At 38.9% G+C, this 13041-nt stretch overlaps 1 pseudogene across 1 annotated transcript; it reads right to left on the bottom strand.

Moving 5' to 3' along the window:
- Positions 1-1964: 1964 nt before the first annotated feature.
- LOC149202124 (endochitinase 4-like) lies at positions 1965-3184 on the bottom strand (annotated as a pseudogene). The gene is made up of 3 exons (XR_016253498.1): positions 2905-3184; positions 2674-2788; positions 1965-2527 (listed from the first exon to the last, which is right to left on the bottom strand). The product of XR_016253498.1 is annotated as an endochitinase 4-like (transcript).
- Between the last annotated feature and the right edge of the window lie 9857 nt (positions 3185-13041).

The raw sequence follows: 13041 nt of genomic DNA, 5'->3' as shown, positions 1-13041 counted from the left end.
GGAGTAGCAGTCAAATATGGAGTTGCGGGTGTTGAATTGGTGGACAAGGTGGTCCAAGACCGGGCTTAGATGCTTGCTCGAGTGGAGCAACTACCAACAATGGAGTCCTCAGATAAGTAGTTGAGAGGTGTATTAGTCAGCTTAGTGGAAATGTGGCAGCAGAGATATGACAACAAAAATGAGGTGGTCACATTCCTAAATGACCTTCAATATGATTAGTAGGACATTTTGGACTCCTTGACGTCCTTGCATTATAGCCAATGATGATCTAATGAACATCTGGAGGAGATGGAGGCGCACCTTGCTCATGTCAAATTCCATGCTCATAGGGATCCTAGTCCTCCTGTGGCCTTGAGTGCTACTCATGCACCGGATTTCCCCCTTAATCTATGCTAACCATTGGTTGTGTTCTTGTTCTACATGTTTTCTGATTTATCTAGCCTTTTTTATCTCCGAAAATCATGTAAAAGGTGATATCTTCATTTTTATTTTTGCATCACTCTTGGATAACAAACTTGATTGGAGCAAAGCCATGAAAGCCATGAGCTTCATAAATATATATTATATCATTTGACAAATTATAAAAAAATTGACCAACAAAAAAATGTCAAATATATAATTTATGCACAAACTAAAACTAATTTTACTTTAGAATATTATAGTGTAAGTAGGTTATTAAAATAAAAGATTGCAATTTAAATTTTCACATATTTTATTCACTCACTAAAAAAATAAATTTAAATCATATTTTGTTTTAAATTATAAAAAAATGATATAAAAAATATTGTTTATTAAAAATAGTAAAATATTAATATTTTTTATTCACTCACAAAAAAAAATCATATTTTATCTTAAATTATAAAAAATTGATATAAAAGATATTTTCATAAATTCTTTCAGATTAATCACATCATGAGTTTTGTGGTCCACGTTTCAAACCATCTGATATGGTTCATCATCACCAAAAACTCATGATGTGATTAATTCGAAAGAATTTATCAAAATCAGTATGGATCACAAAAATCTAAAATCAAACATGAAAAATATTGTTTATTAAAAATAATAAAATAATTTGAATTTTTTTTTCTCTCAAAACATCTCTATATTAAAATATTACACTATAATATTTCTTTTTATTAATAAAAATTCACTATAATATTTTTTTTATTAGTTTTCTTAAAATGACCTTTTATATTATATTAAAAATTAAATATTTCAATTATATATATGAGAAGTATATTTTAATGGTTTGAATGTTTCCATTTAAATTTGATAATATAACTAATTTTTTATTATAAATAAATAAATTTTAAATTTAAAAAAAATATTTAAATTTAAAAACTGATCTCAAAACCTAAAACATTTAGACTACACTAATATACCGTAAATAAATTTACTATTTAAATACTCATAATATATCCCAACAACCTTCGCTCTCGACATGGCAAACATACATGCTGAACAGGCCTCTCAAATTTCCGCGATAATAATTCATCTTTTATATCTATATATATATATATATATAAACAGCTACAAATTAAAATTTAGATGTTATTGTGAAGCAGCTTTCACGTGGAGCTCTCAATGAAATGTATACATTCATTAAAATAAAGTTATTGTATTGGAGTAAAATGAATTTGAAATATTTTATCTTTTTGATAAAAAGGAGAATTTTATTTGTTTGGATAAATTATATTTGTTGGTTCGAAATGTTTTGGTCAAAAAATTTTCTCATATAAATTTTTTTTTATTTAATTCATTATGAATTACATAAACGTAAAAAAAAATGTTTTTATAGTTATTTAAAAATAAAATAAATAATATCAGGGTGTGAAAAAAAAACTTGCATAGGTCATATTGATGATGAATCGACCGCGAGTCTCAACCAATTTAATAGGCAATATTTCATTTAAATAGTAGTAATGCAGAATAAGACTCCTGCAATCCAAATATGGGCATTTTTTCTATATTAATTTGACAAAACCACGAATATTAGGTGGCAACATATCCTTGGAAATAACCTAGAATAAGCTTCTTGGATTTTAAATATGGAAACAACATTAGCATTAGGCTTACTCCGCTAATACTAGCTATTATATTTAGCCTCAATCTGTTTATTGAGTGGAGTGCCACAGAATAATTGAGTGGAGTGCCACAGGATATAGGTTCGTGGAACTCTTTTGAATACATTTATTTGATGGAGATAAAGAGGCAGCAGCTAAGTAAGTAATCCTCACAGCTAACATCGCTTCTTGGATCTACGCCAAACTGGCTGCAGTAATTATTGTAATAATTCACGCGGTCAGTAACCGCGTCAGGACTACCACCATTGCATTCTCCTGAATTGATTGCCTTGATAGTTGCCCCGAATCCTTGCCCGGATGTGATATCAGAGTGGCAAGTGCTATCCAACATCCAGAACCAGACAGCAGTATTCCATGAGATTGAATCATCCTGAGCTACGATGTCAGGGTTATTCAGGCCATCGAAGCCCACGTAATTTCATGCCGCACCATGATTTATGTTCCTGAAAATACACTCACGACAAAACGGCAAATGTTCAGTAACTCAACATTCAATACAGATTCAAATTCACTAAATACCATGAGATTAAAAAGATTTGTAATTAGTTTCAGTTGACCCTTGTAATTGTTAGGCAATCATATAAAAAACCATGAGAGTTGCATGGGGCCACGCCCATAATATTGCTTTCCAGTTGCGCAAGGATACTGCGTGTTGGTGAAATCACAATAGTCACTTTTGCTTATCTCCTCGATATAGCATAAACCTGTCAATCAGACTTTATATTTGTTAACGCAGATAAACAACCAATAGGAATATCTATGAATTCTGAGATAATACTAAAGAATATATTTATAGAAAGGTAAAGTATGTGAGACGTACTGCCAGTCTCGTGAGCAACGTTGGCGAAGAAAGCAGCTCGTTCTCTTTTGTTGTCAACAGAGGTCCCAGTTGTGCCAAAGCCAGAAAAGGCATTGGCCGCATTGATGAAGTCATTGTAGGTATAGAAGTTCTGTCCTGCGCAGCTACCATCAGCAGCAGATAATATTGCATTGAAGAAATCTTAGGTAACAATATCCCCAACATCTCCTTGGCAGATGGAAACAACATAAAGCGCAAGAGCAAGCCATAGAATTAAAATACTCCGCAGAAAAGTTACCATATTGGAGGCTAATATATTCTATCACTACTTTTGTTATAGGTGAGACTGACCTAGAGACAAACAGAAGTGCATTGCTCTGAAGTGAGAACACATTGTCTCCTTTTATACCCGTATAGCCAGAGACGTGAGGTATCGGGATTGTATGTCTTTTACAGTCTCATGAATGCTCGACTATTCCACCCTCTCAAGTTTCCAGATAATTTGACTTCTCGACCTGCGCCGTTACGTTTACGAAATCAATGTAGAAATTCTGATTTTTTGACCCGACTTTGAAAATCTGATTTCTTGACCTCACCTAAGATGGCGTTACGTTTACGAGATTGATTGACTTTTAGGAAGAAAAAAAGTGTCCTCCGACGAGGAAGTTTCCTGGTATTGTAGTAGGATTGTGGCTAAAATTTTAAAACGTCGAAAGAGTCGTAAAACCTCTTCTGGCCTTTCAAACATGAACGAACGGCTGCCAGCTCTGAAAATTCAAACATGGAAGAACCGGTGCAGAAAATTCTAACATGAAACAACTGCAATCGGCGCTGAAAATTGGGGTGTATCCATCACCATCCATGAAATTAGTGTTATATGTCTCCCCTTTTATAGCCACAGACGTGAGGTATCCGGATTATATGTCTTTTACAGTTTCATGTAATGCTCGACTATTCCACCCTCTTAGGTTTCCAGATAGTTTGTTTTCTCGAACTGCGCCGTTGCGTTTACGAAATCAATGTAGAAATTCTCATTTCTTGACCCCACTTTGAAAATCTGATTTCTTGACCTTACTTAAGATGGCGTTACGTTTACGAGATCGATAGACTTTTAGGAAGAAAAAAAAACCGTCCTCCGGTTTTCTGGTATTGTAGTAGGCTTGTGGCCAAAATTTCAGAACGTTGATAGCGTCGTAAAACCTCTTTTGGCCTTTCAAACATGAATGAACCACTGTCAGCTCTGACAATTCAAACATGGAAGAACCTGCGCAGAAAATTCTAACATGAAGGAACCGCAATCTGCGCTGAAAACTCGAGTGTATCCATCACCATCCATGAAATTAGTGTTATATGTATGGCCGTGGCAATCCTACGGAGATTTTAGTTTTTTTTTTTTAAAATCATCTTTTAATTTATGTTGAATAAGACAATTTCTTTTCCAATTATCTTTATGGTTTTTCTACGTTTTTAATTATTTTACGTGGAATTCGACATCATTTATTCCATCTTTATGGATTTTCTAAGTTTTCATTATTTTATGTGAAATTCGGCGGATTATGATTACAATTTTTTTTATGAAGTGAATGATTACTACTTAGTTGTTTTTGTGAGACTGCTTTTTTATATTGATCAAATAAGTGTTCTCACTGCACCTCAACACAATTGTGTTTGTAATTGTTCACGCCCTTTTTATTTATCAAAATAAGTGTTCAAACTGCAGCTCATCCATTGTCTTTGTAATTGTTTTCCTTTTTTAATTGATCAAAATAAGTGTTCTCGCTGCACCTCATCAATTGTATTTGTGATGGTATCCGGCTAGCTACACGATGGGGGTTGTCACGCCCCCAAGCCTATGGTGGTCTTTCAACACGATGGGGGTTGTCACGCCCCCAAGCCTATGGTGGTCTTTCAACCGTGCCGGCGAGGTGCCGCCCACCGTACACTTTCTTTTCACCAATACTCGTGCATATGGACTACGCCTAATTCACTTGTCCTTACTTAGTTTGTGTTTCGCAACCAAGTAAAATGCATTTATCCTTTATACTTAATGAAGCCCATACTCATTCATTATCCATATGCAATTAACCAATAACATCAACAATTGCAAACAAGTATAAAGGGAGGGGCAACTCCCGGTAATGTCTGCCCGACAATAATATATTATAACAGTTCTTCAATAATACATCATCAAGTATACTTGGCAAAACTCCAAGTCTATACTTAGAATTATTTACAACCAAGGCAAAGACAGCCTTTACAATACATCTGCCAACCTCTTACGGTAGGAGGGTACTCACCCGAGACACCAAGAACTCCCCCTTTTAGTCCTGCATACAATCACCTTAAAACCGCACTCTTTTAACCTACGACCAGCTCCCGGTAAATCTGCGCACTCCTCTTGAGCGCATGAGTTATGCGCACTTAACTGCGCCCTTTTACCCCTGCTCCAGGTGTAGAAGAGATATGCGAGTTGCTTTACCGATGATGCTCCAAATGAGCTTTAGGCTCACTTACTTATACACACTCTGCGTGAGTTTTGGGAGGGGTGTCCAGCCTTAAGGCCGACCCCCTAAACCTTCGCTCAACGTCCATATGTGTGCCTTTCACAAGTCGGCCCAACTCCATAAGGCATCGCATATAAAAGGAGGTCGAACACTTTGTTTATTTTAAGTGTCGCTTCCCATCGTCGCATATAAACGTCGCATAAGGTTCGGATGAATGTCGCACTTCGTCGCACAAGAGCGCCCGCCCGTCGCATCGTCCGCCCGCTCGTCGTGCACGGGGTGCCCGCCCGTTGCGTTAACCGCCCGCTTGTCGCACGAAGGCGCGCTCTCCCGTCGCACATCTGCCCGGTCGCCGCACCAAGGCGCGCCCGCCTGTCGTACGTCCGCCCGATTGCCGCACCAAGGCGTGCCCGCCCATCACATGTCTGCCCGGTCGCCGCACCAAGGAGCGTCCGTCGCACCGCGCGCCTGTCGTTCGCCTGCCCAAGTCGCGAAGGCCTTACATCCTCCTCCACCTGAAATCGTTGTCGTCCTCGACAACATACCATCCCGGTAGCTCTCCACCAAGATCACCATCAACCATGATGTCAACTCCTCCACATAAAGCAAACATCCCTGCAACATATGTAGAATCTCATCTCCATCATGCTCCACCTTAGCAACCAACCGTCACCAAGATACTCCATACTAATGTATGTCACATATCAGATGTCCATGATCATCGACCACTTTGTCACAATCTCCCCATGCTGCTCTCCACCATGGAAGGTTGATCCCTCCAACTCAAGCCACATGTCTATCGCAACAATGCGTCAAACTCCATCATATCATCATCACCATGTGCAAAACTGCCCATAATATAACAAGTGCTAACACACCTCAACCATGTGTCAACATCTCATCTCAACAATATATCAGTAGTCATCTTGATCCATATGTCATCATGTGAACCTTTGTCATGATACTCCAGCATAATGCCAACACATCTCTGTACACTTCGCGACCCCATGTTTGAACTAGTCGGGTGATCAGTCCAACTGTCACGCTCAAACTATGAGAATGAACGTCCTCATGTCACCATTAGTCGTTTCTCAAAACATATTGTCACACCCTGAACTCGATCAAGAATCCATTCATGTAAGTAAACCCATGTTCAGGTCCATGAAGTAACCATCACCTCATCTGCAACATGCTCCATTTAGCCAACCTGATGTCCATGACTCTAGTTGTCCATGATGTCCAACTCATGTAGACTTCATCTCAACCTTTGGTCATCTGCCTCCAAGTCTCACCTGTCATAAAGAAGCCTCCCCAAGGCCCCTTGTAGTGTTGATGTGGTTCCTTCCTACCAAGGCCTCCACACCAACCTTCCTCCAAGGTTGTTTATAGAGAAAGGAGGGCCAGGAAGTTTCCTCCCTGACTCTCATCCACCCATGTGTCAGATTGATGTTGTGTCCTCAAGTATCTATGCACAGCTTCAATCTCCTCACATGTACATCCAAGCTCACCTAGCTTGTTCTTTGTCAACTGAAAATCATATATGCCCATAGCATACCTGCAAAAGTCCACTATCCCGGCAGGATCTCTACCCTCATAACCCTCATCAACCACTGCCTCTGAAGTAGCACTCGGGCTCCCTTCACTTGCAACTCCATTGTGAAGATCATCAGTAGAAGATGCTCCTACCAAGTGTCTCCATGTTCGTGAGGTCCCCTTCTCACTTCCTTCATTCTTCCTTCTAGCTCTTGCAACGAAGTTAACAAGCTTCCTTTCCTTCATTGTTTGAACCACACTCCCAAGTCCTCTTTGTTCCACATCCTCATGCTTCACATTTGGATCTTTGGGATACAAAGTCATAGAAGCCATCCTTGGTCTATACCCCAAGCAACTTCTTCTATTCATCGGTACCATCATGTTCTTTCCTCCAGCTGTGATCAAGAGAATGTCTCGGGTCACCATCGGTATGGCTTGTGCAAGCTCCATAAAGTCTAGCCCCAACACCATAGAATGATCATCCATGTCCACAACTCTCAAGTCCAACTTCCCGAACCATGATCCTACTTTCACCTGAGTGTCCTTCAACACACCATCAACAGCTCTAATGGAAGAGTTAACTGCTTTGAAAGCACTACATTCCCTCTCCATCTTTGCTTTCTTCCCAAAAGACTTTGTTGCCTTCCTGCTCACGAAGCTATGAGTAGCCCCCGTATCTACCAAAGCTGCAAATCTCTTGCCCTTCACGGTCACCTGCACAAAACTTAACTTCAAGGAACCATCTTCCTCTATTGGTTTTGTCTTATGCCTTATCTCAGCAATCTTCTTCAAGAATTCGGTCTCAAAAGTTTCAATAGGCTTATGCTCCTTCTTGACATTCCTCTTAAGATACCTTACTTCCTTGCTTGGCTCTTCTAGGGAACTCGGCCTTGGTCTAGCTTGACTTACTTCAAGCTTTCCTTCTACCGTGTTCTGCTCAAGTGCACCAACCAAGTGTCCATCGACCAAGTTCATGGAACTAAACTTCCGAATGTCCTTTGGATGCTCTCGGTAGTGAGTTCCCAACTTGTCAATGTAGTCGAGCTCTTCCTGCTCAATCACAACAACCTTCTTACCAACAAGCTTCTTTCTTATCTCTTCCTCAATCTGCTTGATTTCAGCTTCCACCTTGGCACTTTCCTTCCTCAACCGGGCTCTTTCATCAAAGAGCTCTTGAAGACCAAGTCCACTTCGTTGGATCTCCTCATCAAGTTCATTGAGTTCAACATATGTCGTACTTCTGCATTGGCTTCTGAGTTCTTCAAGTTCCCTTCTTAGTTCCGAACATCTCTCTCGAATCTTCATGTTCTCAGCTTGCATCGCAACCCAATTAGAACTCCATCGACTCATGTGCTCCAATAATTCGTACCGGAGAGCCTTAACCGCATTATGGCCGGATTCACCATCATCCACCATTATGCCCTTTTCAGCCTTCTCCATGTTCACCAAGTCACCTGCAAATAGAACCAACCCTTGTCCCACTTTGTGTGAAACGGTTTCCTTCACCTGCAGTACCTGTCAAATTTCCAAGTGTATACACACCTGCACTTTGTCACGAGCAAACCTTGCTCTGATACCACCTGTCATGCCCCCAAGCCTACGATGGTCTTTCAACCGTGCCGGCGAGGTGCGGCGCCATCGTACACTTTCTTTTCACCAATACTCGTGCACATGGACTATGCCTAATTCACTTGTCCTGACTTAGTTTGTGTTTCACAACCAAGTAAAATGCATTTATCCTTTATACTTAATGAAGCCCATACTCATTCATTATCCATATGCAATTAACCAAGAACATCAACAATTGCAAACAAGTATAAAGGGAGGGGCAACTCCTGGTAAAGTCTGCCCAACAATAATATATTATAACAGTTCTTCAATAATACATCATCAAGTATACTTGGCAAAACTCCAAGTCTATACTTAGAATTATTTACAACAAAGGCAAAGACAGCTTTTACAATACATCTGCCAACCTCTTACGGTAGGAGGGTGCTCACTCGAGACACCAAGAACTCCCCCTTTTAGTCCTGCACACAATCACCTTAAAACCGCACTTTTTTAACCTACGACTAGCTCCCGGTAAATCTGCGCACTCCTCTTGAGCGCATGAGTTATGCGCACTTAACTGCGCCCTTTTACCCCTGCTCCAAGTGTAGAAGAGATATGCGAGTCGCTTTAGCGATGATGCTCCAAATGAGCTTTAGGCTCACTTACTTATACACACTCTGCGTGAGTTTTGGGAGGGGTGTCCAGCCTTAAGGCCGACCCCCTAAACCTTCGCTCAACGCCCATATGTGTGCCTTTCATAAGTCGGCCCAAGTCCATAAGGCATCACATATAAAAGGAGGTCAAACACTTAGTTTATTTTAAGTGTCGCTTCCCATCGTCGCATATAAATGTCACATAAGGTTCAGATGAATGTCGCACTTCGTCGCACAAGAGTGCCCGCCCATCGCATCGTCCGCCCGCTCGTCATGCACGGGGCACCCACCCGTTGCGTTAACCGCCCGCTCGTCGCACGAAGGCACGCTCGCCTGTCGCACGTCTGCCCGGTCACCGCACCAAGGCGCGCCCGCCCGTCGCACGTCCGCCCGGTTGCCACACCAAGGCGTGCCCGCCCGTCGCATGTCTGCCCGGTCGTCGCACCAAGGAGCGTCCGTCGCATCGCGCGCCCGTCGTTCGCCTGCCCGAGTCGCGAAGGCCTTACAGGGGTGGTATCATTAACGTTAATGCGGGTGCTTTGTGAGGCGTGCCCCCTCATCAAATGCCTAAATTAGTTATCGGGTGGCAGAGAATGGGCAGCGATAGTTGGATGTTGTATAATAGGTCTTGGTGTTTTATATGCAAGCTTCCTACCCCTGGGTTGTAAGGTACACGATGGGGTAGTATCACTAACGTTAATGCGGGTGCTTTTGAGTCGCGCCCCCTCATCAAATGCCTAAATTAGTTATGGAGAATGGGCCGCAGTAGTTGGATGTTGTATAATAGGTCTTAGTGTTTTAAATGTAAGCTTCATACTATGGGGTGGTAAAGGTAAGTAACTTGTGTGAAAGTTGGTGAGGGTGTTTTTTTGGTTTCTCTCTTTTTCGTCAGGGTGGTGTAGTTGTTGTTGGTGCTTCTGTGGGGTGTACTGGGTGTGGGTACGTTGTTCCTATCTAGGTGTTCCACTATTGTACATCAATTGTGTTACTTTTAAGTTGGGTGTTTCGGCATAGTGACATATTGTGTTTTGTTCTTTATCAATTGTTTTACTCCTATGAATTTCATTTTATGTCTATCTCTCTTCAAAGTAGTGTAACTTTTGATGGGTGAGTTGGAGAATTTCACTAATTGGGTTGTTATTTTGTGGTTTTCATTAGGTTTTAAATTGGTGTACTCCCTTGGTGCATCTAGATTCTATGGTGCATTTACCCATTGCTCTTTTGTGCATTTGCATTTGTTCCTTTTGTGTTGTCTCAACGTTATCTCTTTTTGTTGATTAATCTTTGGTCCTTCCTCTTGGAATTCTTGGTGGTTATCTTGGAAATGTTCTTGATTTTTGGCTTTCACCTTGTTCTCGGTGAGTCACCCACTATTGTGGTAGTGACTTTTGTTCTCAAAGGGCAGTTGGATATTGTTTTCTTCCTTATTTTTCTTAGGATTTGGGGACTTTTGAGTTGTTGTCTCTTACTTATCCAGAATTGGGCTATCTACTTGACTTCATCCTTTTATTGTGGCATTAGGGTGATGATTTTCTAGTTTTGCACTTAGGTGAACAAGGGTCAGTTGTGTGCCAATCTCATTACTTTGTTGGTCAAGGGGTTTTTCCTTGTCTCCTATGTTCTCTAATTTTTGGCACCATGCCTCCTCGTTCAAGAATATAGAGACGAAGGGGTGTTATGACCTCCACTAGTTTTAAAAGTGCTAGTCCCTTTTCTTTTGATTACGTTAGTACCTTCTTCAATTTTTTTCCTCTCAAAGTCCGTAGAGAAGTGCTTCTCCTAGAGGCTAAAATGAGTGAAGAGCATCCTTATCATTTGGATTTAGAGCTTCAACTTTCCTATTTCACTTTGAAGAGGACACCGAACCCATGTAGATTTCACAAAAAAGGATGCATTTTTCGTATTCCCTTGTTTTGTAACACTAGTAGATGGACACTTTGCTTCATTTGATTTTTAAATATAAATAGGTTGAAAGTTATAATTTGTTCTCTGGATTGGAAGATATTAGTCGTATGTTGCATCAACAACAATGGTGTCTTCATAATCCAGATTCTTGAATGGATCGAGTGGAAGGTTTTCTTGTATTAGATTCAACCTTTGGAGATCTAACAAACCCTCCTATTGATCATGGTGATTATATTGACCCTCTAATGGACAATTTGTAAAATATCACCATAATCTCCTTAAATCATGATTAACTTTTGGAAACTCATGTTCTGGGACATTTTTTTGCCTATTTCGATTGCAATGTTGTTGCTATGTTTTGTTAATGAATGCAACCTATCTAGTGGCCTTCCCTTTCTTGTTGGTATGGTATATTGTGATGTTCATTCTCGGGCTCTTTCTAGAGTTCTTACCGTGCTCTTTTGGCATTTTGACTATTGATGGATGGATGTTGGTTGTTGTTTGTTCAAATGATGATATGATTGATAGTTTCAATGGAAGGGTCAAGTTGATTTATGCGCATTTAATGGGTATTTTGGGTTATTGTGGCAAGCTTGTACTAGAGGTATTATACTTGAATTTTCTTGCTTGGTGGCAAATCTTTCGTACTCTCCTCTTTAGGTCTTTATGAATGCATGCAGTTGGCTAGATTAAGGATGGTATTCACAAAGGCTCCTTTTTTTTCTATACTCGATTTACCCTCGCCCCACTGGTGAGCTTCGATACTAGTAGGCTTTTGGTCTTGGTTACTAGTTTATGTTCTATACTCTTGCCCAGATCACTGATGTGTTTATGGATCCTAGTTTTTTATTGTACTAGTTCTCTTTACAACCAACATGGTTCTTCTGGATGGGTTGGTAACTTGTTGAGTAATATGTAATACCTCCTTTTTTATTAATAGATAAGCTTCAACTGCAGTTTACAAAAGAAAAACATGATATTTGTCTAGCATAATATTTGTAATTACTCTCATTGTATTTGCAATGGTATATATCTACTGGGATTGTGAAATAAAGTAATTTTTATTTATTATTGTTTTTTATGATTTTTGTTTTCAATATTTTTTAAGAAATTCAATCAATAATTTTATGAAAGCTAAATTTCAAATATATTTACTAATTTACATTTATATCATTATTTAAATAAATTTTGAAAATAATATAAATAAAATATTATCAAATTCAAACAACTTTATTCAATATTCCATTTTAACAATGACAAATTTCCAATCCAATAATATGGAAATCTTAATTTCAAATTCCTCATGAACAAATTAAACTCTCAAATAAATAATGATAGGAATCCTTTAGAGCCATGGTTTTTCTGAAACCCCAAAACATGTCATAGTGCTTATCATGACCTAATTGTTATTTGATTTTGATTGCATGTACCAAATAATTTTATCCTAAGATGCATTACAAAGTATAAAATTGTAACAAATGTATTTTTATAAGTTTATTTGACACTTGTACTCATTTTTCAAAAAATATGTGATCATATACATATTGAGTAAAACCTACAAAATTTTTGTTAGAGGATATAAATTTATGAGAAGCTCAATCAACATGCTTTAGTCATATTTGATCATAGTTTTCATATTTAAAATGTGGATATTTTAGAATGATTTTAGAATGTGATTTTGTTTTCATTTTAAAACGCTAGGAGTCATATACAAATTCCTTATTCTTTAGATGGGTTTTTATCTAAATCTTAGAATTTTTTTTATTGGTTTCCATAATTTTCATGTAGCCTCAATTTCAAATTTTCTCTTCAACTCTTGAAGATTTGAGATAATAATTCAAACATATTTGATACAGAAGAATTATGAAAGTTTTGATAAGATATCTTATCAAATATTTTAGAAATTTGTGAGAGGATATGTAGAGATAGTACTTGCTAGATATTAACACATGGTTGTAACCAAATGAAACATTTGTGGATCTAGGAGAGATTTATGGATATGCATTTATTAA

The sequence above is a fragment of the Pinus tabuliformis genome, chromosome 2_1, assembly GCF_031772625.1.
Source record: "Pinus tabuliformis cultivar Carrire ecotype Pingquan chromosome 2_1, CPIR1, whole genome shotgun sequence".
Taxonomy (NCBI): Eukaryota; Viridiplantae; Streptophyta; class Pinopsida; order Pinales; family Pinaceae; genus Pinus; species Pinus tabuliformis.
This window is presented reverse-complemented; position numbering and strand designations above follow the sequence as displayed.